At 34.0% G+C, this 25,570-nt stretch overlaps 1 protein-coding gene across 5 annotated transcripts in view; it reads left to right on the top strand.

Annotated features, from left to right (window-relative positions):
* The window catches only part of LOC135687950 (uncharacterized), a 106,614-nt gene that overhangs the window by 61,131 nt on the left and 19,913 nt on the right, over nucleotides 1-25,570 (top strand). The window contains exon 5 of one of the 5 annotated variants that reach the window (XR_016144957.1): nucleotides 751-23,801. The exons of the other annotated variants lie outside the window; for them this stretch is intronic. The gene's annotated coding sequence lies outside the window, so the exon portion shown is untranslated. Of the gene's footprint in view, nucleotides 1-750; nucleotides 23,802-25,570 lie in introns of those variants that run through there. 5 annotated transcript variants of the gene reach the window in all.

The raw sequence follows: 25,570 nt of genomic DNA, 5'->3' as shown, positions 1-25,570 counted from the left end.
TAAGTGTTTCATTACAAGTAGCAATGTTCTTCGATCGATTTGCCGGAGCTTTGTAAATCGAGTTGCACGTGCAAAGATGTTTTGTAGAATTCCCATTACGGTGGTTAGTTTCTACAAAAAAACTGGGTATTTGATACCACTTTTGAACTATCAATATTACATCCATGCAGACATATGATATTATCACTCGGTCTTGCTCAGTCACTATTAAACCATCAATATTACAACCATACAGACATATGATGTTATCACTAGGTCTTCCTTGGCAGCTTTTAGATACAGCGTATTAATTATGTCTTGAAAACTTTACTGGCCCTGCTTTCTATGCTCTTAATGACAGCAGGGTTGAAAAAGAAACAAGAAGTGTTATTACATTCTCAAGTAACACTTTCACTGCAATATGACTCGTAGCTTAATCAGATTAAAAGCATAAGAGCTTATACCGAAACGTACCAAGATAAGGCGGAAGAGATGCCTTCGATTTGAATAATGTGAGCAACATAACTTGAAAGATTTACATGTACATTATAATATTTATTTGAGAGCTTCACGCCTTTAAGGCTAACTATTAGACGTACACATTTTTTCTTTGTTGCCTACGTCACCATCTTAAAACACGTCACATCGCCTTGTTTATTTATTTATTTATTTATTTAGGTTGTCATAAGATACTTTACAATCATCGATTTAGGTTATCATAAGATAGTTATCGCAACAACTAATCGAATTTTTTTTTACTCCATTCCATAGAGCACTATTTTGTCCAGAAGAATCCCTCAACTTGGATACATTTTCACGCTCAATATTAGCGCAAGAATAATTAAATACGTATTTTGTACTGTTTCATTCTAAATATTGTAGTAATTAGTGGGGGATTGCATGTGGTATTTTCAATGTACTAGGTCTGAGAAAGTATGTCTACAATAAGATTGTGAATAATCCTTATATCGAGTTCTCTGGACACTGTGTTCCTTTGTGAAGCTGTTTTCGTTTTTTACAGAACAAATTCAAAACATAACAAGAATAACTAACAGGTGGCCAGTTCTATAGAAGGGTTTTTGCAAGGCCTAATTTACTTTATGTCGTTTAACGATTCAGAGGTTTTTTAACAATGGCATCTCCATCTGCATTCACAATGTATGGCGAAAGACATTTGGAGAGCTTTGTTCGGCGTTGAAAATATTCACAGTATAATTTTTTGATGAGCTTAAGCCAAAGAGGTTTTTCTAACGCACACTGAATTTTAGAAAAATGAATGTTTAAGCGGTATCGTTTGTAAATGTATTCATTGCATTTAACGGCTATTCATCATAGGAAACGGTTGTTTTATTGACCTACAGCCAATATTGTTATTGAATGTATGGAAAATTACTTTCTTTTCTTCAAGGGTTTCCAGCATCTAAAAGTATGATTAGATATTGCCATAACCCCAATCATGCTTACCGATCTTCCATATTGATGACATATTTTACTAATATCAAATGTCGTTTTAATATTTTGAGCCACAGAATTACCCTCAAAGATGGTATTATCCAAACTATTTTTGCACCCTACACGTCATATGTTGTTAATACTATTCTAGATATAAAACTCGTCCTAAAATGCATTCTCTTTGAATTAAAATATATTTAACTAAAACATATCCCAAAAAACTGTATACTAAAAGTTTAATTTCATAGTTAAAGGCAAAAATTCTTAATATGAAGAAAATGCTGCTTAGATACTTCAAAGTTATTAAAAATTACATTGATGTCAGTCATACGATGAAAATTTAAAAAAAATTGAATTGATAGTTTTAGTCCGCACTCAACCGCCGAGTCCAAACCCACAACCCTCAGATATCAAATCTTCCCTATAGTCAATAGCCCTGTTTACACTACAACTTTTAACCTGGGTTAACGCTAACCTTGGTTGAACCCAGGTAGAACCCACTTTTGTTTACACTACATTTGCAACAAAGTATAGTGTAAACGCAAAGTCGGGTTGAGCCCAGGTTAGATTCGTCACGCGTGCGCTTCGTTGTGAAGGACGCTTTCTTGTACACGAATCTAGCTGTTGCATGATGTCTTCGTCCGCTCACATTTCAATTAACGACATGACTTCATCGTCGCCCCATAGTCTACCTCTTTCAGTCCTTGTTTCATTCATTTTCGAGATATGCTGCTTTAAGTTGGAAGACCTTTTTGCACGAGCGTCCCAAAAAGAATTTATTTTGACTTTGTGTTTGGCGCCTTTCATGGCTCAAAAGGCGCATGCGCGAATTAGATCGTTAACCTGGGTTCAACCCAGGTTTGCGTTTAAACTGCATTTCGAAGATTTTAAACTGCATTTCCAGAGTAGGGTTTGCTTAACCCAGGTTCAACCCAGGTTAGCTGCGTTTACACTACAAAATTTCTAACCCAGGTTAACATTAACCCAGGCTCAACCCAGGTTAAAAGTTGTAGTGTAAGCAGGGCTAATCAATCAAATCTTATAAGATAGATTTAAGCACCCTCCCAACACGAGCTTGCTACATTTATATCAATTTGCTTTCTAGACTATTATTACTGAACATCTGGATGCACAACTATTTCAGGCTACGGCTGGTTGAACAACCTATTTGTTCTAGCATCAAATCCTTCTCTACTTTCAATCCTTTCTCACTAGGAAATTTTATGGCAATCATGTTTTCAGTTCTGTAAGCATGGCGTTATCGTGTCTTTTGAAAACAAATAGAAAGCATTGATTCATAATTTTATCCATTCCCTTCCGACCTATCAAAGCTTTCCACTGCGTCTTTTTAAGAACAATCTTTAAGAATACTGCCCGTTATCGACTATGCTCCAGATGACAATGCTGGATTTGTCAATAAATTATAGACGCACGTTCTTATCTATCACCTTTAGAGGGCGGCGTTTTGGCTATCTCACCGCTACGATGCTTGGCAACAATAAACAGTAAAAATACGTCCAACAGACATCTTTGGCTCTTCCAATCTTTAAGATCGTTGCAGAGCAATGAAAATTCGATCTGTTTATCTATCATCTTTTTTAAGCCAATGTTTTAAGTGTTTTCTTATAGTGGAAGACGAAAAGCAACTAACCATTTACATATGTCAAAATGAAAAGGGTGTCGCTACCGTTAGTACTAGGATCTGCATCATCAATCAGTTAGCCCTGTGGAGGTGCTAGCCACTTGTCTCTGGGGAAGGGAGGGGGGGACAAATTACCAATTACTAACTTTTGGTTGCATAAAGGCAGTTTCGAAATCATTGGACTGAGAACAGGCTCGGTGCCCCCGCCTCCTCCGCCCCGAGAGCTTAAAAATCATAGAATCACAACACAAAAAGTACTTTGTCGAAACATTTCTACTCCCCCAACGCTTTCTCATCGAATTTAGACGAAATAAAAATTAATCCTGCCAATAAATGGGGCGACGTGTCCCCCCAGTCCTTCCTCCCCTCGTGGCGCCGCTACTGAATTGGCCTTTGCATAGTTTTTGCCACGTTGTTGATAACAAATCATTTCTTTATCATCTTTCATTGAATTTTCAAGAGTGTTTTTTTTAAAAAACAAACAGTTAACGCTTTTTACTAACTTTACAATTTAGACAAAAAGTTACAAATCACCGAGTTATCCTGAAGATATCGTATTCATAATTTGTTTGGTAGTTGTCATAAATTTTGAAATAACGTGAGGACGATGAATTATTTTGTCAACATTGCTAATCTTCCTGATAACTTAGGTAAACACTCTGATACAATCCGTTCCTGAATTTATCGATCATTCTTATTTACAAAACAAATTTTGTAAAACAATCTCTTTTTATGGTGATGATGACTGGAACAATTCCATTTCATTTCGAAAGCAACGAATTCTATAATTCCTAAACAGATATAGATTTGAAGATGGCATGAAGATTGAAAACGTCGGTTATCGACCGAAAGTAATCTGAAGAATGTCGGAAGAAAGGTACTTCAGCATGATATGTTTCGACTTTTTCGTACTATATAAAAACTTGAAATTATTGCTGAAAAAACAGGCGTGCTCGAGATGCTGTGAAATATTTCATTAGCATTTTATTTTGACTTCTATGTCAAAAATAGAGAGGGGAAACAAATCAAAATGCATTGTAGCTACCATTGTATTTTTCCCAGCCTTGATATTTGGTCTTGTGATAAATCTCTTACGCTCATATCCAAGGGAAAGGCAAGCTTTTGCACCTGGCCTAGCACACCTTGAGCTATTTTACACACTGTTTTGTTAGTTTTCCCCGTAATTTTATTGTTTTGGCAGAAAAAGAAAATAAAGTATTCTATCAACAATATTTTATAATTGAATAAAATTAACCAGCGTAGAGTTGCCAATTGCTAATTGTGACCTAACGGTTGGTTTCAAATCACATTTGCACCGGCGGAGACGCAGGGCTTGGGAGACAATGTCACTATTCTACTCGGTCACATGGAGGCCATTTGCTTCATAGATAACCCTGGTTTGAACACAATGGAAAGAAAACCCGCGGGCCTTATGCACTTCTAGATGTTCGGAACATGCTGTTTGGAAAACTACGCCATGGCACTTTTGTTAAAAAACGATGTTTTCACGATTCTGTTATAAGTAACTGTATTTGTTATTTTAATTTTAAGCTTTAGTCTTATATTTAATTGACGAAAATCTGTAAACCTTTGAGATTGTATAGCCAAATATCAACTACAAAAGATAAGCGTGTCTTATTTTGACCCCAAATTAGGGCAGGTACTCAAAAAACTATTTAGGTCACCATTTTCTATGATGGCACGAAAACAGACAGAACGTTTCATTTGATTTCATCAGAAAAATTTTTGAAATGCAGACTAGATACTTACTTTGAGAACGGATATAATGAAAGTAATTTCTGTTTGAATGGTCAAATTGATTTCCAGCACAAGCAAGAACTATATTACAAAAAAAACTTGGAGTATAGAAAATATTGTTCAGAAAAAGATGATTTAATTAGATTGTCTTTGCCACTAGGAATTTGTTGTTAGTATATTGTAAAATGATTTTATTAAGAACATAGATCTGCATTGGTAGTTGTGTCATATGAAAATACTGTTAAAATTATAAATTTTCAATGTTCATCGAACATCAAACTTCGCACAAAAATCTTCATAAACTCTCAGCCAAATTTCTAAACGTGTATTATTCTAACACTTGACTGGTATCAAACAAATTCTCCTGACTTAGAAGCGTTTAAATACTTGTCTTATTCATAGCCAGAAGCATTAGATGTAATATATGTTACAGACAACATTTAACAGAAAACATCTTAAGGCCGCGAAAAATGTACACGAGGTATATGTATTTTATGTATGCCTTATTCACACTTTGAGGTTGAGAACATGACGGTTCTAAGTTGCAACTATGGGTTTCACGCTAAGTACGATTATATGGCATTTCTTCAGAATACGCGTTTTTCTCACATCATTTTGAGCAGAGACTGTCCAAAGTAATCAAATTCTAATACTAGTTACAGTGAGACAATGTTTACATGAAATATCCAAACAAACATAGTTTGAGTATTTCATTTACTGAAACGTCACTTTCACTGAATTTGTTTTCGTTTCTCGCCTGACATGTCTGTCTGCATGTCGTAGCAGCTTCTGTATTCAACTCTTTCAAGAATGACAATTTTTAATTTCCTTACGTAATAGGAAATTTTTTACTTTTAATAGAAGTGTTTTGTGGACTATTGTGCAAAATGTGAGTGTTTGAACAATGACAAAACCTAGCCATACCTAGCCACATGTTGGGAAAAGTTGGTGCGTCATTGTGTAAAAATTTGATTAAATCAATGCGAGATAAGAACGCCCTTCGTATATCACCTTTGTTACTTTTCTATGACCAGATGTGAGGCTAGCAAGCAAAAGAAATTTCTTACAAGCACTATGGAAACTTTTGTATCACAGGAGACCAATAATTTATCTTATTATGTCAATGGAATGAAATGTGTTTTTTACATCTAAGAAACACTTGCGACGAGGCGATTCTTTTCAGAACAGTTTTGTGTTAAACCTAGTCACCCGCTGGCCACAGTTCAAGACTGCAATATCAATCCTAACTGCGAAATGCAACAAGACATTGTTGCATACCTAACTCTTAAGGTTTATATTCTAGAAGACACTTGTAATTTTTCACTGTTACACAGAGTCGATCTTTCATATATGGTCAACTAATTGAGTCGAATTAACATCGCTGCTTTTTCCATTTCTGGTTCCAAAAAAACCATTTTGCTGCAGTATATGCAAATTACTGTGTACTACCCTGTGAAAATAAGGCAATAAAACAATTGAATGCACCTAAGAAGGCATGTTCTTGCTTTAAATGTCGAGTGTTTGTCATATCCAAGATATTTGTGAGTTCTGTCTTTGGCTGACTGTCGTGTCACGACCAGTCAATCATTTATTCCACTACGAATAGCAACAATACACAAATGTCATATTAGAGCAGAAGTAGGCTCGCATACGGCAAATATCTCATCTTCTCTTTGGACGTCTACTTTTTACTAAATCCCTTTTTTTCTAATTAGGTCTTCAGCTGAACTTATGTTCCATATTTGAATTTTCTTCCGGATAGTTATGTACTAAATTTAGATGTTTTGCCAAAGATCTAATTAACCTTATGTTGTTTTGAGAAAACAGCATATAACTATAATTTTGTACTAAATAGCGGAACTCTTAAGAATTAAAAATTTCTCAAAGATCTAAAATTTGTTAGTGAAAATGGATAAGCAGCTGTTATCTTATACGTTGCAAGTAGATACATTATCGACTGAGCGGCGCCGAGAATATAAATGCAACAAGGGTTTTTAAGATATAGTAGTCTTATGTGTCTACTAAAGATTCAGAGACTGATTGACAAGGGTACCCTTTCGCAAAGTTTTTAGACAACGTATATAGTGTTTTTTATTACCTTGCTTGTCGATTTACAAACATTTGATATCCATCAGTTATCAGATTTTTTTTACCGTTATCGAAGCTTTTCTATCAATTTAAAAAGTGCTTGTTTGTCTATCTAAGTGCTGTCTAGGTTTCAAAATGTCAGCAGAACGAAATTTCATTTAAAGAACGAAAACAAACTCATACGGAATCGTTCGACGAAGGCAAGATCTATGAACGGTAAAAATTTTAAACGGCTATATCCCTAATGTCTCCAGCTCTGGGCCCTAGTGATGCCAGCAAAAGTAGAAAATTCAAATCTTTCAGGGGGTCACGTCTAAAACCTTTGCAAATTTTTAATTTATGCTCAATAATGATGGATGTCCTCGAATTGGTTTGATGCCAGTCAAAGACATGTCATTTTTCCGTTCCTTTGGTCATGTTGTTTTGCAGAATTTTAGTACGCCTTTCAAAATTTATTAAACATGGTTCACCTGACTCCCAAAGCACGTTTTAATTTGGCTTATCTGCCATACGACAGGCGTAGATGTCATTTGCATGGTGGTGATACACATTTTTGTGAAATTCGTTCAACTTTTTATCGCATCGTTTCTATGTTCAAAGTGGACTGTAGTTTTATTAGCAAAAGTCGATTATAAACGACATAGGTTTTATTGGACCCGATAACGCTTAATGAAAATGCAAAAGAAATGCTATAAGCTTATTGGCCTTGAAGCGTCCATTTTCGGTGAAATAATAATTGGTTTATGTCGATGATTACATTATGATTGACGTTTTAGCGCCTCAAAAATCAATGAAATTACATTAAGATATGTTCTTAACATTTATAATGTGACTCGGATTATTAGATGTATTCATAAAACAGAAGGTTTTCAGTATACTACGTCTGGCAAAGCGGATAAACTCTTGCTTGCTTTATAAACCTGATATTGATTCTAGTGCCTTTCTACCGATATAACGTGCATTAAAACAAGAAAAGTGTACTACAACATTTCAATATCAACTGTTTTAAATTTGAGAAGTGAGTTTGGTCCACACACTTTTGAAATTGGTATCTTGGTAATTGATTTGGTCAAATGATCCTCTATCAAATCTCGATCACAAATAAAACTTAGTAGATATTGCTGATTATAATCAAAAACGCTATTTATATGGGCTATTAAAGTTTCATTTTTCATTTTAGTTTAAGAGGATGGAAAAAGTGTATATTTTTAAGTAAATCTTGACTAAATCTTTCTTCGTCAAAAATGTTTCGCTGATCTTTCTGTAGCACGTGGAAAATCTTTCTGCTATCCGATTGTTTAAAGAAAAATATATAAAAGAATTCCTATAAGAAGAAATGGTTTACATTGATCTTTTTTAGTGTTTTATAGTATCGTCCTAGAGTTGGTACTAAAACTGAAGATTCTCTGCTTTTCAAAATTTTATATTTCATATGCTTTAGTTTCATACTGAAGTTTTGTTTCTGATATTCCAAACAAGAATATATTTTTGTTGCTATCCACGCTTCTATGTTAATTATTCTTGAACTTCGAAATTGAAATTATTTGAAAATTGCGCCCTATTGAAAGAAGATTTTGCAAAGTGTAAAATGATTAAGCAGGATCTTTAAGAGGGTTTTCACCGTATTGGACATGATTGATCTAGTGATGTTCTAAGCATGGCATAGGGTAAGTTCACTTCCTGGCACATGCAATTTAAATGTTACTTAGTTTTCTAGCTTAGAACGCCCAGTAAAAAAAATTTATCATAACGTCAGAACAGTGCAATTAAGAAAAATCACAATTATATAGTGATATTACGAGTTTAGCCTAAAGTGTTATGAGATGATTACCAACCAATTATAGCAAAATTGCACGATAATGTCGTTGTTGACGGTGATATAATTTTCTCGAAGTAAAGGAAAAAACTAATGCGCCCATTTCATGGAGTAGTTTGCCATTGCTGAATAAGAAAGATGGCGTCAAACACTGATTTTATCTAGAAGAAGTCGTGTCAGTTTCCCATATAATTATGGCAGCTTAATTTATTTGCATGCGCAATTTTATTAATAGCATCAATTGAGAACAAGAAATATCATCAAAGAAACATATTTCCATAACGGTTTTTCAAATGTAAAATGATGCCCAAACAAATCCTAAACAATAAGTGACAAAAATATTTATCCAATATTTTTATCATTTATTTGATTAAACAAAATTCGGGACTCTTCGGAAGATTAAACTGATCGTATGAAGTTAAAATATGCTGAGAAACGAAACTGGACTGAGGATATCTAAACAAGCCTCGGCTTCGATTATGTGACATCAAAAGGAGGCAGTCATCTGTTTTTCACTTTGATAATCAAGAGGCATTCGTCATATTTTTCTTTTTTGCCAAATAGTTTATTTGCTGACATGGTTGTTTTATTTGTAATTGAACACTTTTTAAGCCTTGGAGTGCTGTTTAAGATACAGTTATCTTCCATAATATGATTCTCTGCTAATTCCCTTTTGACTCTCTAAAAGTGCTAAATGCACAAGGCTCTAGACCACCTCTCGCTAAAAGCATCTTTCTTGATGATGGACAGATTTCGCTGGTTCGATATAGGTGCAATTAAGTTTTAGTGCTTATTAATTTGTTAAGGGCTCCCAAGATCATTAAACCGTCATATTTTGCATCTTAACGTTTTTGTAGATTTTATAACTACTTTCTAATAGATTGCTGTCTATATTGACCACATGAATGTTTTATTTCCTCTTGGTAGAAACCTACATAAATGTTTCCTGTTTAAAAGATTTTTTAAATTTTTTTTAAATAAAACAGAAACACACAAATAATTACTATATAAATGTTTTGAAATTCAAATTTTATTAGACACAGAGCCTAGTCACACCTTGAAGTAGTTTAAACGTAGAATTTGGAGCATTTACGTCAATAAAATGTTTTGTGATTCAAACCCAATAATTTTTGTTAGTATTTTGAAGTTTATTAAAAAACAAGCAATCGAGTTCACAAATAGTTTCGTGTCGTTTCAACTTTTGCTTGAATTTGACTTTTTTAAACAACTCCAAATTTACACATAACGTCAAGGTTTTGATTTATACGCATCTTGCTTAATGATAAATCTTCGACAATACAAAACTAGGAACATGATATTCACTGTAAGGTTACACAAGTCATCTTACCTAAAAATTTGAAATTCATTAGCAAATCAAGGTTATTTGCGCAGCAATATGTCTCTTTCAGCGTCGATTGAGTTTTCACTTTGTTATGAAAAGTTTAATTCTTTATTTCTTTGAAAATTTTTCGTAATTTTCTATGGCACAGTTTTTCAGAGTTAGCTAGGAAGATGTATGTATTAATTCTTTGAATAAGAATGTGCCTAAATTTTACTGTATATTGCATCCGTTAATCAAAATCTGCTCTGCGAGTTTCTTTGACTGAGGTCGGTGTCTTTACGATTGAAAAATGAGTAGATTTTTGCAATAGTATTAAGTGAAACGACGGCCAATTGTTTGTGCACGCGCAATTGACGCTGTATGGCAGAGAGCAGTGGGCCTTATCGTCTGGAATGGTACGATATTATAATTTGTATTGACAAACCGAAAGAAAGACTGTCATCATGTTTATGTATGATTTTATTGATTACAGAAAGACTGTATTGAAACTGGTCATTTATATCATCATCAATGGCTTTTTATTGTTTTTACAAAGCAATGGATGTCATAGCAGTATTTCTCAGTTAAACATTCTGAAAACTCGTGATAGTCAAATGCCTTACGACATTTAAAAATTTGAGTTCTTGACTTTGTATTCTCCTTCACAGCTTGCATTGACAGGCCGACATCTATTGAAAATTCTGCCACTTATGTAAACATTCACATTTACAAGATAACGGACGCCCGCAGCGTGCATTTCTGTCCTTATTCTCCAAATGAGCTCTGTTTTTAACTGTTATTATTCATCTTAAAGTCTTGCAGAAATCAAATTTTTCGAATCCAGCTGAGTTTCTATAGTAACAGAACCTCGAATATTCTGTCACGAGCTTCTATGATTAATTTTCTTTCTTTTCTTCAATTCAAAGGTTCTTCTGCATTAATCCTTTCCTTGCCATCTTCAAAAAATTTCATAAAAGAAGGCGTTTCTTAAGATTGTGTAGTGGGAAAGTCGCGCGCTGGTTTTTCTTTGGTAATTGAAAACTGAGAGTGCATGTAAATTCAGTTGTAGCTAAACATATGTAACATAAATTTTCAGCCAGAATATTGCTCAGAATACCTTTCTCTAGTTTACAAATTAAGGGAAGGGTTTCCAATCATTATGCACCTTTACAAGTTCATCAAAGAAGGTTTACATTTGTCAGAAAGAGAAAAATGTTTTGTTTGCGTTTTATGCATTTTAATGAATATTTTCATACCGGACCTAATTTCTAGTGTTCATTAAGAGTTCAATATGGCATATCGTATTTAGAAAAGACGAAACCACACCAATGTTGAGAAATGACTTATCTCCTTTATCTACTGCCTTAAAATGTTCAATCTTGTTCTTTCAAGTTTTGAAAGATTCTCGGTGCTTAGCTAATGTACATTGATGATGGCTTTGAAAAAAGCAAACATAGGAGTCTACTTAAACTTTCAGTATGCTCAAATGTTTGCTTTCTTCAAAGTCATTTCTAAATTTTATACCACCAAAAGATTGTTTGTAAATTGATGACTTTGTTTGAAAATACGCTTAAGGTGGTGATAATGTGGCTAGGTATCCATTTGTTTTTCAAAGGTACATTGATGACAAAATGTCTTGCTAATAGCCTGTATCAACGAATGACTCACCTTTTGTACTTCTATCTGTCAAGAATCATAACGTTGAAAAATTTTATCTTTTCTTATTTTCTAAATGCAAAATTTGTTATTATATAACTAAAATCTAAATTGTTATATTTTGGAAACAGATGAGATATGTTTTCCTGCTAATAAGAAACAAACGTCTTGAAAACACATTGACATGACCGTTCAGGGAAGAATTTGCTTAAAATAAAGTTATTAGTTGGAGATATGTTGATGCCTGGTTTATAGATAAAACATTAATTAGTAAAATTGATGATAAAGATGAAAATTCAATCCAACATGCGCAAATGCAAATAAATATTTTGAGATTTTGCATAATTTTTTCCAAATTCAAAGTTTCACTTTTTGTTTGCTTTATCGGATTGTCGACAGGTGCCCATTATCTCTGTGATGAATATTTTGATTTTCTTTTGTTCCCGTGTATCTCTCTTTGTGACATTTCTAGATTTCATATCTTTCTTTACTTATCTCGGCTCTTTATAGCTCCCGTCTACTATTCTCTATTTATCTCTACCTATTCGATTTTTTTGTATGTTTCAAATATTGAATTTTTCGTGATGAAATGAGACTCGAAACTTGACTTTTCTTCGTCTGCAGTAGAGAGGAGGCCAATGAATAATTGTTGTTGAAAAGGATTTATAATATTTTGCCAAGGAATAAAGGTAATCCAAGAATAAAAATTATGACGTCATTTGGCTCTGGATGTGCGCTTGTTCATTGGTCAGCACTGTCTATTACTTTTATTATGGACCAAATATCAAGTATTTCTTCAAAGCGTAAAAGCGCGAATCAAATATCAAGCATTTCTTAGTAAAAATTGCATTCAGGTTGCCCTAGTTGTGATTTTCTTGCGAGCTGACAGCAAATTTCAAGAAAATCTCAGAACTTTCCTTTTTGACTGAAAGCCTTTGATAATGCAATTTAATTACATTAAATTGTCTCATTAAATGTAAATGGGTTACTTTAATGTTTGTTGTTTATAGTAGCTGCTGCCCTCTCATCCATGTTGAACAAACACTTTCGGGCGCTTTTTGTTCCTGAAATGACGATGACGATCAATAAAACGACACGATCTTGTGGTCAACCGTATTAGCTTGGTTGCTGTATGGCCTTAACGCCGAAATGCAGATAAACTTTAAAAAACATGCATTGCGTGGTTTTTTTTTATATTTTAAAAGAAGGTACCGATGACGGAAATTGAGCGACAAAGAACCGATTAAACAAGTAATTTCCCTGCACAATGTTATGTATAATGTAACGGTCAATTTGGTTAGTCCCGCTGCCCTTGAAAAGACCGATTATCAGTCCTCAATTTGTTAGAAGTATTCGCTACCGTGGTGGAAATTGAAAGTCTCTGCCTTTCAAGTCTTAACCAGAAAACTAACGACCGCTGGGAGGTCTTTATGTAAATGAGAATTAATGCAACGTGACATGGCAGGAACAAAGTAAACAAACAGCTAAAGCTCAAATGGCAGCGATATGTAGGCCTAACATCATTTGAAATATAGCGACTGTGATATTATCTTTGCTTGTATTTCAGATAAGGGACTTTATATTTCTGTCTCAATGGAAAAGTATTCAGCCGTATGTGAATCAGATTTGAGTACAGCTGATATTTTTCAATAAGCTCACAAACAATATACTCTGAATATCTTCCATCACTGGATGGGTTTTCGGAAGTTTTCTAGCTCGCATCTCTGAAAATATGTTCATGAACTAGATGTAAATGGTTTGGAAATTGACTAAAATAGCTTTGTTTTAAAGTGAATATTTTCTTTTTTCTGCATAATTATTTTCTGCATAATTATTTTCTGCATAATTATTTTCTGCATACGGCGAATGTTATTCAATGTACCTCTATCTGGCCGGTACGAATAAACTAGGCAATATCTGAGAAAAATTTGTCTTGTTTGTGTCACTGCTATTTTATCCATTACGTTTACCATTGCTCATTTACTTATACAAACAAAATTTCTGTTAATTTCCTTTCTATAGTCTTAATCATACCACTATCGAATTCCATTTATTCTTTTAAAAGTTTTTCTGTCTTTAATAAAAGTATTTTTGTAACAAACTATTCAAAGTGATCAAGTTCTTTGTTGTTCCTCAATCCTATTGATTTTTCTTCTTTTTATATTCTTAGTTTTACAATTATATATTTTGATGCCTCCCTTTTGCTCTACCATAAAGAGATTTGAACTATAATATTGAAAATAAATTATTCTTAGAGTTGAAGGTATCCAAGGTAATCCAAGTAACTGACACAGCAATTGCAACCAACTCATTCTCTGCAAAACAGCTCAAGGCAAGGGGGTTATGCTAGGGGTGCCAGGGCGACCAAGCAACCCTGTTAATGCCAAAAATATAACCAATTTCTAATTTTGCTTTTGTTTTTAGCAACATAATGGGCAATAGCCCCCCCCCCCCCTCCCTTGTTTTTATGATATCACTACACCACTGCCTAAAAGTATTTGAAACAGAGATTTGAGGTTCTAAATTATTGGAAGTTGAAAAGTCAACCCACGTGAAGAAAAGTCTCTCGTATTCTTTTCTTGTTCTTAGGATTATAGTAGCAATTGAAGTAGCAATTCTAAGCCAAACTGCAAAGAAGCTGTATGTAGAAGTAACCTTTTCTTTCTTTATTTTTCGCCCATTGCACAGTTCAAACAAATCTCTTATATGTTCTGATTCTTTATTTGCATTCTCATTTTCTATTGCTCCTGCACTGTTAACAGCTAGAATAATTTCTAGATTTACCAATCTTACTTTGCAAGATTCACCCCTCTCACACTCTTTTTACCAAGTTGTTTTTCAATCTTGAAGCAATAAAGAAAATTTTTCATTTCCCACCTGAGACTTCAATAAAAAAGTAGCTAATTTTATTGCCTACAGAATTGAGTCATGCGTCATGGAATGAATTCGTTCCCACAATGAGCGATGTAAGTGACTCTTGTCTGTCTGAAGAGCGCGATACATGATAAGATATTGAGTGAACAAAAGAAAAGTGAGTTTAAGGTTTGAAGACAGGGACTTTTTTATGTCGGAGATCTTTATCAAAGGGTCTATAAACGACACATCCTTAATCTGGATTGGAGGCTTAATCAATTCGAGGATGCCGACGCAAATATAGATGTGGCTGTGGGTTAGTCCTGGCAACGGAACGCACATGGATAATTTACTGTAGTGACGATTTGAGCAATCAGCTTGCGACTCGCACAATAAGGGTTAAGATCCGTAGAGATACAGGCAACCGATTTTTGTCAACTTAATGATCACAAAGCCGGCGGGCTAGAGAAATAATTTCGTAAATTGGTCATATTGCCCGAATACAAGAAAAGGACTAATTTTCTTACTGGCTATTTATGAAAAACTAGAAACGCCGCAATTTTCTCGATCTTCGGTTTTAAATCTCTCGCTTCGATCTAATTGCGCACTGGTGTTGCGATTTTTAGAGGCTTCCTGTTGTGAGTATCAAGTTGGCATTGCTTTGTTACAATACCTCGACATTTCCTGTTCTTCTGTCTTCTTGCGGTCATTCAGTCTTTTTTCTATTGCCCGCCATTTCTTTAGAGTAAGAATCCAACATTTAGTAAAACCAGCTTTTCGAAATCATTGCATTTTTCAAAAGGGAGGTATATTTGACCTTCATCAAAGATTTTTTATACTTTTTGCTTGCCTAGCAGTCATCGCTAATTTGAGTAACATCTTGTCTTAAATGTCAATAGTTCCATTTCTCTCTTGGTGCCTTTGTCATGACCTTGACTCGTGATTTTTGCGAATATGAAGCTAACTACGGCTTTCTATTGGCTTAGAAGTTAAGTTCTCTGAAACGTTTATCATAGTGAAATTCTTGTTTCTCGCAAAGTTGTATTGTTTTTTGTATTTGTTGCTACCTAGCATCCGAAGATAGTTTTAGGACACTGAGAAGTTATGCTTATTAAGCAGTGTCCTGGTCCTTCCTCTCGATGTGACCACACCTCGTGATTCCTACGCCTGGAATTACAGAGAGCTGGCGACTCTCCTCACCCTGGTTAAAAGTTTGGTCATGCCAGGGACTCGAACCACGGACCCTTGGGTCTGTAGTCAGCGCCTCTAACAACTGAGCCATCCTCGCACCTGAGCCAAATTGCTTTTGAATTCGTCAGATATTTTTTGTTGCAATAGCACCAATGACAGGATATCTGGAGGTCATTAGGGCAATTAGTCTGCAATTAATCGGTACAATAACCTGACATTTACGAAAATAGTGAAATATTGTTTTTTTCTGTGTCGTTGCTTAGAGATTTCTCTGATGCTCTTTGACAAGTTTGCTCTTTTTCCAAGATTTACTGTACCAAGCTAACATGGAAAGAGACAGATAATTGACACGGTCAAAGCTTCACACAACTTGTGAGAATTACCATAAAATACAATGAAATAACAATTCACGCGTCACTCAAGACTTAGTCTCATGCTGGTCAGTCCTAACAGAGCCCTAGCAATGTTTGAACATCCTTATTTACCAGCTAATATCTTCACGCATGGCTCCAATTTTACAATTCTTAACGTTTCACAAGAAATTTTTGCAGATCTTTCAGTTAGGGATACCCTTCTTTCGTGATTTAAATAAAATAAAGGTTTAAAGTAGCAGACTATGGGACAAAAATATCTACTTCTAGCTTCTCAAAATCCATAAAATTCCTATCTTTTAAGTCAGTTATGTCTAACTGTTTTGAGGCGAGTTGATCTTTTTTGTTAACAACAATTTCCTTTTAAGATTTTGGAAATTTAATTGTTTCAAGATTGATCTAGCTAATATTTTCAACCAAAGACCATACAAGAAATTTTTTCAACATCTTATTTGCTCGGCTGTCTTTCCTTCTTTGTTTCCCTTTCACTTTCAATATGATGTTTTTCAACTATATGAGATTATAAATTCATCTTTTAAAACTGTCTGTCATTCACCTGCCTAAAATCAACTTCAAATACTTAAGGTCAATTACTGATCCCATAATGGGAGTTGAATGTTACTGATAGACTACTAGGATAGGTGAACTTTCTTTAAATAGCAGGAACTTCGATCAAATGATATTTTTGCTACGCCATAGCTACCTAATATTTTATTTGCTAAGAGCGGAGATATGAATTATTTTGAATATGTTCTTAAGCCCCACAAAATGAATTTGAAAAGCAGTGTGCCAAAGAATACATCTTCTATCTTAGTCAGTTTGCATTTCGTACCTGATATCGGAATTTTTACCTGATAATGGCCACCTTTACTTTGTTTTTCCATCTTGGTAGATTCGAGGACCCTGGAAATTCAACAAACAATAGCCGAGAAACAAGGCTACACACTATCATTAAAGTCAAGTATACTTGAGTTTGTCAACTTTTATATTGAGCCCCGAGCCATTAGTTGTAAAATGGATCATTCCAGAGGTGTTCTGATTTAATGAAAGACCCCATAGAATGTTGACATTAAATAAAATCACTTCGAGAGTATAAGCGAGAACAGCAATGAAACCATCATTGATTCTTGCGGTAGTCATGTTCAAGAAACCATCGCATCTATACTTAGATCAGTTACCTATGACCGGTTAATGGCTATGTTTTGCCAAGCTGAAGTATTAAATTTAGATTGTGATGAGAATCTTTCAGAAGATTTTGATTTAACTGAGACTCGAAATGGGCATTGAACATAGTTATCTTTTTGAAGAATAACAGAATCACCAAATACCAACATTTTGATCGACAGCTTGTATCAGAATCCATTGTTTACATAATAGGTCAATTTGCAAATGATTTCAAAAGAAGTGTATCTTAATGTTGCTAAACTCATTAGCCTGTTTATTTGTAAATATGGGTCGTGATCTGTAATTGCAGTCTTGATAATCCCGTTAGTAAACCAACGAAGCTATGCTTTAATCACATTTTCTCCGATTGTGCGTATGTTTCAAAACAATTTGCTTGTACAGAAAACCAAGCCCGTGTATTTAAGACAGATGGAGCAATCCGTCGCAAAATAAAGGCTTTTGGTCTTCACGATATTATTTAGAATCGAATACCAACAACGATGGTAAGCAAAAAGCGTTCCATGGTAGCCATGAAATTGAAACAATTCAATGCATTTTGCTAGAGATTAAAAACAGATGTGCTAAAAAAACTTATATAGGGTCTCATTAACATGATTGTAGCTCGACCCCCGTTTAAATCAGTCTTGACTGCAACTCATTGACCTTGAAATGAAATAACCTTGCGTTTGTATCTTGCAGCAAACTATTTTATTTACCTTTTCGTAGGACTAGCGTATTTGATTTGTAATTATAGTTTTTCATAAAAGGGGAAAATTTCAAAAATAATTGATGAAATTCATTATTCGTATGCGTTTGAGCAATTAGTTGACAAATGATATGAAAAGATGGTGCAAAATTCAAATAACGGAAAGTTGTTGCTAATAGCTGTGAATTATAAGGATATTTTTTGCTATATAGGCATATTCAATTTGAATAAAGTGAAATTTCTGTTAAATGATGAAGGTTAAATTGCAAAAACAATTATGCTACAACATGTGATAATTAAAGCATGCTTTTTGTTATTTTCTTTCTAAAATTTTTTTTAAAACTACTTAGAACTTTCCTGTTGAGGGTTGCCTGTTTTCCTTTAAAAATTTTACCCTTTAAAGGAATAATCTCTTGTGAAAGGTTTATTATTTAAGCAGTTTTTGAAAATTTCTTATTTTAATAGTTAAGCTTTTCAGTTTCGTCGAAAGGACAACTTGGAAGTTTCTAGGAGGTTAGCCAAAAAGAAACTGAAGACCAATCCATAGATGTTGTGACGTGTAAGAAACGTCCCTGGATCTCAAATTAACGAAGTAGCAAAACACGTTTATTTTTTCTAAATTATTCTTTACTTTTTGAAATAAAGGGAATTTAAATGTTACAAGTATAGAATGACTTTTTCCGTCGTCGTCTAAATCTAGTCATACCATGCTAACTTGAACTTTGTTCTAATCATTTTGCAAAATTTCTGTGCTTGAAGCTTTCAGTCAATATTTGATTGTAATTTCATTCCTCCCCTACATTTTGTTTTTTCTTCTAAAAAATCATCAACATTCTTATTAATACAACAGAAGATGGTAATCGTTAGTCACTTTAAGTCCTGATATAATAGGAATTCACTATTTTCTAAACAGCTTCTATAGGCCTACAAATGTTCAATTTTGTTATTAAGTCAAATTTTATAATATTTTGGTTACATGAAAAATATTCTGATATATGCCAACACTATGTAGAAAAACTATCCTAAGATTAGCTAAGCCTCATGTTCTCTTGTTGCGATAAGCCTTAAGAAGGACCTTCAGAAAATGAAGAAATTTCAATAACGAGTTGAAAAGAAATAGTATTTTTCAGCGTAGATTAACGATAAGTAGATATAAAGCTTATGCACAAGACTCTTTTTAGAGTTTTGTGGCGTCGCTGTTGCTTATGCATATTGAAAATCAATTAATTCACGTTTGTCTGTCGATTAACATAATCGGGTCTGCGCGACGAAAGGGATCAGAAAGCCTGTCTCATATTCGATCGACTTAATTTACGCTGTCTTGAATCAATAAAAGCATACGATAAAGACGGTCAGCGCAGATGTGTTTCTATTATGTTAAAAAGCAAAAAAGATCGAGCTAACTGAATTTGAGTTTATATTGAAAGTTTTCCTGCTAAATAGTTCAGCGACTATGTGCAAGTTTGAAGCAAATAGCGTTATTGCAATAATGCTAATTATGGCGATAGGATGTGTTGAATGAAAATGGGATTAAGACAATTTTAAATCCTCTTCTCTCGAGTGTTCTCTCCGATTTGCTGGTTAGCTACCAGCATCTACTAGCACGTTTTATAATGGGGGATTTATGCAAAGAACATAACTGGTCGAATAATAGGTTTTTGTTGTACAAACTACTGTTGTAGCAAATTTGACAAAGCTTATAACAATAGATTAAACAATAGAATATCGAAGTGATGACGTCAAAAAATCTTTTTTCAGAACTTTTCAATTTTGATCATAGAGCATTATGAAGTACCTCTAAATGTGCAAAATAAATGGAAAGAGTTACAAGTGGGTTGAGATATGGCCACAAACGCACAAGCTTTTCCCCCATCAAACCTTTGTAATTTTGTCTCTGTTCACAACCTCATCAACCAGGCCATAATAACAGTTATCCGTTAGCAAACTTGAAATCTTTCATTGGTCATATCTCGTACAATTTTAATATATCTAGCTGATTATGCATCTTCTCTAAAATTATGTAGTCAAAACTAAGAAGTTTTGAAAGATATCAATTTGATGACGTTACACTTTGGTAACGTTTGAATAACAACATGTATATGCTACTTTACACGTTATGAATATTACATCTTTTGCAACTGTAGAAAGAAAGGTTGTTACGTTTTGTTAGCCATCAGTACAAAATGTTTCCTAGCACCATTGCTAAAAGATTTGCATGTATCAAATAATGTCAAAGTAGATAGGTATTTATAGCCTTTTTTGACAGTTTTTCAAGAAAATTTCTATTTCTATTTCTATTTGTTTCATTAATTTTCATTGAAAAATCTTCATATATCAAACTTTTTTTCCAATGTTTCTTTCAAATACCTTACGAATTCCGTTGCTGCACAGATTTAAGACGATGCGTACAAAGAGGAATTTTGGCACTTGCATGAAAAGAAAGCGCGTCTTTTGGATATCCATTTGAAAAATAATATTTTCAATTTTATCAAGTTCGAAACAGGACTTACCCTTCAAGAGGGGTAATACTTTTTTGATTCTTTTATTTAGGAATAATGGCAATACACCAATTTGACTTACGGCCTCGTTTTGAAAAATTCTTCAAAATTTTTTTGTATAAAATTTTTGACCTCAGATTCGGATTGAAAGCAATGATTTTAGTCTAATTGTAAGTTTTCATTATCATATTGCTCACGATATCGATTTTATGACGACATAAAGATAAAAACTTTATAAGGGATTTGACCGTGATTGGCGACTAGGGGGGTAAAATTTCCCCCGGAACGATTTTTGCTGTCAAATCCCTTACAAGTTTTCAAACTTCATTTCTCCGTAAAATCTAAAATACAAGCTGAAACAATGTATTTGTAGTTGTTTCTACCTAGCATCCGAAGGTAGTTTTTAGGACACTGAGAAGCTTATGCTTATCGAGCAGTGTCCTGGTCCTTCCTCTCGATGTGACCACACCTCGTGATTCCTATGCCTGGAATTACAGAGAGCTGGCGACTCTCCTCATTCTGGGTGAAAATTTGGTCATGCCAGGGACTCAAACCACGGACCCTTGGGTCTGTAGTCAGCGCCTCTAACAACTGAGCCATCCTTGCATCGAAATTAATCTAATTAGATTTGTATGATATCATTCTTACTTTTTTGTTATTATGTTGACCGAAAGCATAAAATTTATACCAACCAACAATCTAGGCTTTTGAGAAGAAAAGCAATTGAGGATAGCATTTAATGAAGAGAGATTGAGAAATTTCCTATGAACAATGCAAGTTTTCCGAGTATCAGTTTATTTTTATAGGATTCAATAGTTTATTAATCAATCCTAAGAATGTTGTTGTTGTAAATTTATTTTGATTCGTTTTAAAAAACAATAGCCAACAATATATGCGTATGTATGCAATGTCGATCAAAATCGAACATAGCTACCATTTATTACATTGAAGTAATTATAGATGCTAAGTTAAAGATTAATTTGCGTTTACTGGCAGAAGCTGGCAGGCACTACATTTGCAATGCCGTCCTTCTCTTTGTTTTAATAGATTCTTAAAACTTTTTAAATTTTCTGCGGATGTCAGTCTTTGTGTGCTTAGATAGACTAATCAGCATCTATTCGATCACTTATGAAAGATAGCAGTATTTCTCTACCCTATTAAAATCTTGTAACATTGAACCTTTTCAAGTCAACTTCTTGCTCTCAACAACATTTCAAAGGAAGTATCATTGTACAGTGTTGGCACATTGAATTACCAAACAAACCCTTTCCTAGAGGCCCTTGGCCGTCTTTATCGTCTCTCTGTTAGACAGCCAAATTTTAGGGGGAGGGGGGCTTATTATTGAAGTAAAGTGAAGTAAAGGAAACTACAGTGAAGGACTCATTACTCACAGGATATTGACAACACACGCAGTTGAGATACGTTTAGCCATTCCATTTTCTTCTTATATTTACGAAATTCCTGGCAACTTCTGTAAAATCATATTTTTAGTAAGCGACAATGAACACTATTGGATGCACCCTTTATGTTTTAATAATTTATTAAGGCACCCTTTTGAAGCATTCCTTTTATTCAACACCCCTCCTTCGAGTGGAAATTTTCATTCAAAACCGAGCCATTAAGTCGAAGATTCACAGTAGGCTTGCTTTGAAGATCACTAAAGCGTGATTAGAGAAGCCATATTTTGACAACCTAGAAATAATGTGTTTATCATAAGCTACTAAAATCGAAGTGGGATGCAGTCCAAACAATCGGTTTGTATTGTAACACTACATCTAAACTTAGCAAAGAACTGAGATTTCAAAAAGTCTAAGCAAGGTCGTTGATTGTAAAAGAGCTAAATGCCGTGAGGCAATATAGGTTGCTGCTCCATGATAAAATGCTGATACGTATTAAGTTCTGTGCATTGATTGGCTTAGCCCAAGCTTTTTGTATGTTGATTCGTTGAGAGAAGCTACACTTCTCTCGGTGCAAGGTACTTGTGCAGACATATAACCTTTAAAGCCATTCTTTCATTCTGGGTAGAAAATTGACTGTAAAAGAAATTAATTTTATTCATGAAAGTCTATTTGAATTCAGAATTATTTGATGAAAATGCTATTAGAATTTATACTTGCATGTATTATCAGATTGTACTGGCGAAAAGAATAGAATGTATTCTTTGATACATTATTTTATTATTTTGTATCTTGTCGAGACTTCAGCAGTTTATTTTTTTTTATTGCTTTTCCTTTTGTAAGCTACATTAGCTTCAATCTAGGTTATACTTTGTTGTCTTGAAAATATTTCTTGCTTTTATTTTTTTTATCAATGTTAGTAGAAATTAAGCTCGAAGAGAACAATTTTTGCTTCAATTTTTAACGAAAAGGTGTTAAGCAGATGCATGTAGAGAAAATTTGCCACAAAAAAATCCATGTTAAGTGTTTTCCTAAAACAAATTTGCGATCCATAAAATCATTTCCGAACGACCAAACAGAAAAAATAGATATTTTAAGCGTGTTTTAATGCTCTCTACGCTGTGATGAAATCATGTAAGTGATTTCTGTTCTGGGTAAGAAATTTGATATTTTAATTCCCTTTTTTGCATTATTCAATATGTTTTGCCTGCTCCAATCAAGTCTGCTTGGCAACCTTGAAATGTTTTTAGAAGTAGGCGTAATTTTTTTACCACACTATGGCTAGCATACGCAGTCTTACAAAGTTTTTCCTTTCAATATTACAAATTCCTCTTTCTGAAATGACTAAATCTTTGGTTAAACTCATTGCTGAGACACGCCCACAGTTTCTGGCCTCGCGAACGTTTTCTGGCCTCCATGGTATTTGTTAATTTCTGTAAATGTCATCGTGTTTATCCTAAAACCATATTTTGCTTTTGGGTGTTTAAATGTTTGCCTACATTGGGAAACAAACCAGTGACAGTCTTTTATAGCCACCTTTGTATTTCAAAGTCATGAGCATCGAGCTAAATCATTATTGCGCATGCTCCTTCATCGTAAGAAGGAGGTTGCTGAATTTTTTTACTTCTTTATCTTATAAAATGCAAAAACTTCAAATAAAGAACTCCTATTTTTCAAGATGAGCATACACATTTGCTTAGATAAGGACCTTTTTAAAAATACAGTTGGCTCGCTGGTGGCTGTCAGATCAGTTCTTCATATCTGATAGCCGCAGAGATCTCATTTTAACATGATCCATAAACTGTGTCTTGGGTATTCAAATATTGTAATGCGAAATAAACATAGAAGAAACCGCCTGTTTTAATCGAGAGATAAATAATATAAACATGTTTATTTTTCCTATTTTGAATTTTTTGTTTATAGGTAAAGATATTGACTGGATGTTTTGTTAAGCGATAAACGATTGAGTTTTAAGAACATCGGATCTAGCTGTTACTTGAGAATACTGAGTCAAGCTGTTGTTGAGGAATATTTCATCAAATATTTACTACAGAGTTTCGAAAAAAGTTGCAACTAGAAAATACTGGGCCAGGTGTTACGTAGTAGGTATTGAATCAAGTTGTTACTTAAAATTATTGAATCGAGCTGTTACTGTAGAATATTCAGCCAATTTTTTGCTAAAGAAAATTTATTAGAATCATTAGTATAAATCGAGAAAATAGGGAATATTTATTGAAGCTGTCACTAGAAATAGAAAATCAAGTTGTTACTTTTGATTATCGAATCAAGCTGTTACTTAAATTTGTGAATCAGCTTTTATCAGTATTAAGCTTTATGGTTCGGATTAATTTTCTTCTTTGCATTAAATACTCCATGTACTTCAATATTAAGATGATATTAAGCATGTTCTTAAGACTATAAAGTATAAGATTTCGATAAACAGATAGTGACTTAATAAAAATATTTTAACGATAATGCAGAGAAATTTGTGCACATTTAAGATAAAATAGCCGTTATATTGTCATGATGTATCACCTATACCAGAAGAGCTAAATTTTGTGCGAAAAAGCTTCTCTCATTTCTATTATTTGTCGTTGAATGAAAACCTTGTTTGTGGGCTGGCTTGGAGGTTCAAGGGAATTATTTCCAACGCTTAAACGAGTACGAGTAGATTGCCGCTGCATCTAGTCAAAAAATTAAATCCTTTCCGACCCATCTCTGACAGAGCGAAATGTAGCCGACAGCCTCGCACGATTGGTTGCCTAGATACAGAACAGCTTCACTTGAAGTGATTGTTAATCGTGCCTCGGAAGCAAAACCGCATCTAGAGTTCCAATAATGTACGGAATCAACTGAAAATCATCGCCATGTTAGTAACGATGGAAATTTCGAGAATTTCATCCTTTGGGTGCTATAGGAAATTGTAAACAAAGGACCCCGTCAGCTGCCTCCACCATGTCAACAGTTTTCTCTATGTGAAAAAGTCTATCATATTTAAGACAGTTCTGAATTAAAACCCTCTTTCACCATTCTCTGCATTTCAAACTGTTATGCACAGTAAACCGTGAACTGGATTGTGCCACAAGCTTTGTCTTTAACCCCTTTTACATTAATATTGATACCATCTTTCAGTGTTTTGAATTAGCTTTATGACGTCATAATGAAGTAGGCGTTCTCTTGAAGCTTTCTTTAGCTCAAGTATTTTCTCTTGCAAATCACATTAAGGTATTAAAGTATACATAAGATCTTCGGTAGACTGTCTACGATATGTTTCTGACAATTTTTTTGCATAATAACTCATCAAATTATTGCTTAGGCTGCTTGACACTTCTAGATGTTTCTTGAAATCGTGGATTTTCGAGAAGTTTCTTGATAACTTCAGTTTCATGACATGTTTTTACAGCGGACTTTTACATTCATACATCAAAATGCTAAAATTGGAAATACATTCATTAAAAATCTTCAAACTGGCTCTTTCTGCTAGAAATACTTGTATTACAACAACGTATTCATCAATAGAGGCAATAAGAAATACTTTGAGAAGCCTCGAGTACACGGGAAGGGACCTTTGAATGATATTTTTTGTCATTTCAATAAATGATTTCTTTAATGAAGACATTAAATTCTATTAAAGAAGAAGAATTTTTTAAGAGAATTACAGAATATAACGCTTCTTCG

The sequence above is a fragment of the Rhopilema esculentum genome, chromosome 19 (assembly GCF_057945365.1).
Source record: "Rhopilema esculentum isolate cy_ngs chromosome 19, ASM5794536v1, whole genome shotgun sequence".
Lineage (NCBI taxonomy): Eukaryota > Metazoa > Cnidaria > Scyphozoa > Rhizostomeae > Rhizostomatidae > Rhopilema > Rhopilema esculentum.
The sequence above is the reverse complement of the archived record's forward strand: the minus strand, read 5'-3'. Positions and strand labels throughout refer to the sequence as shown.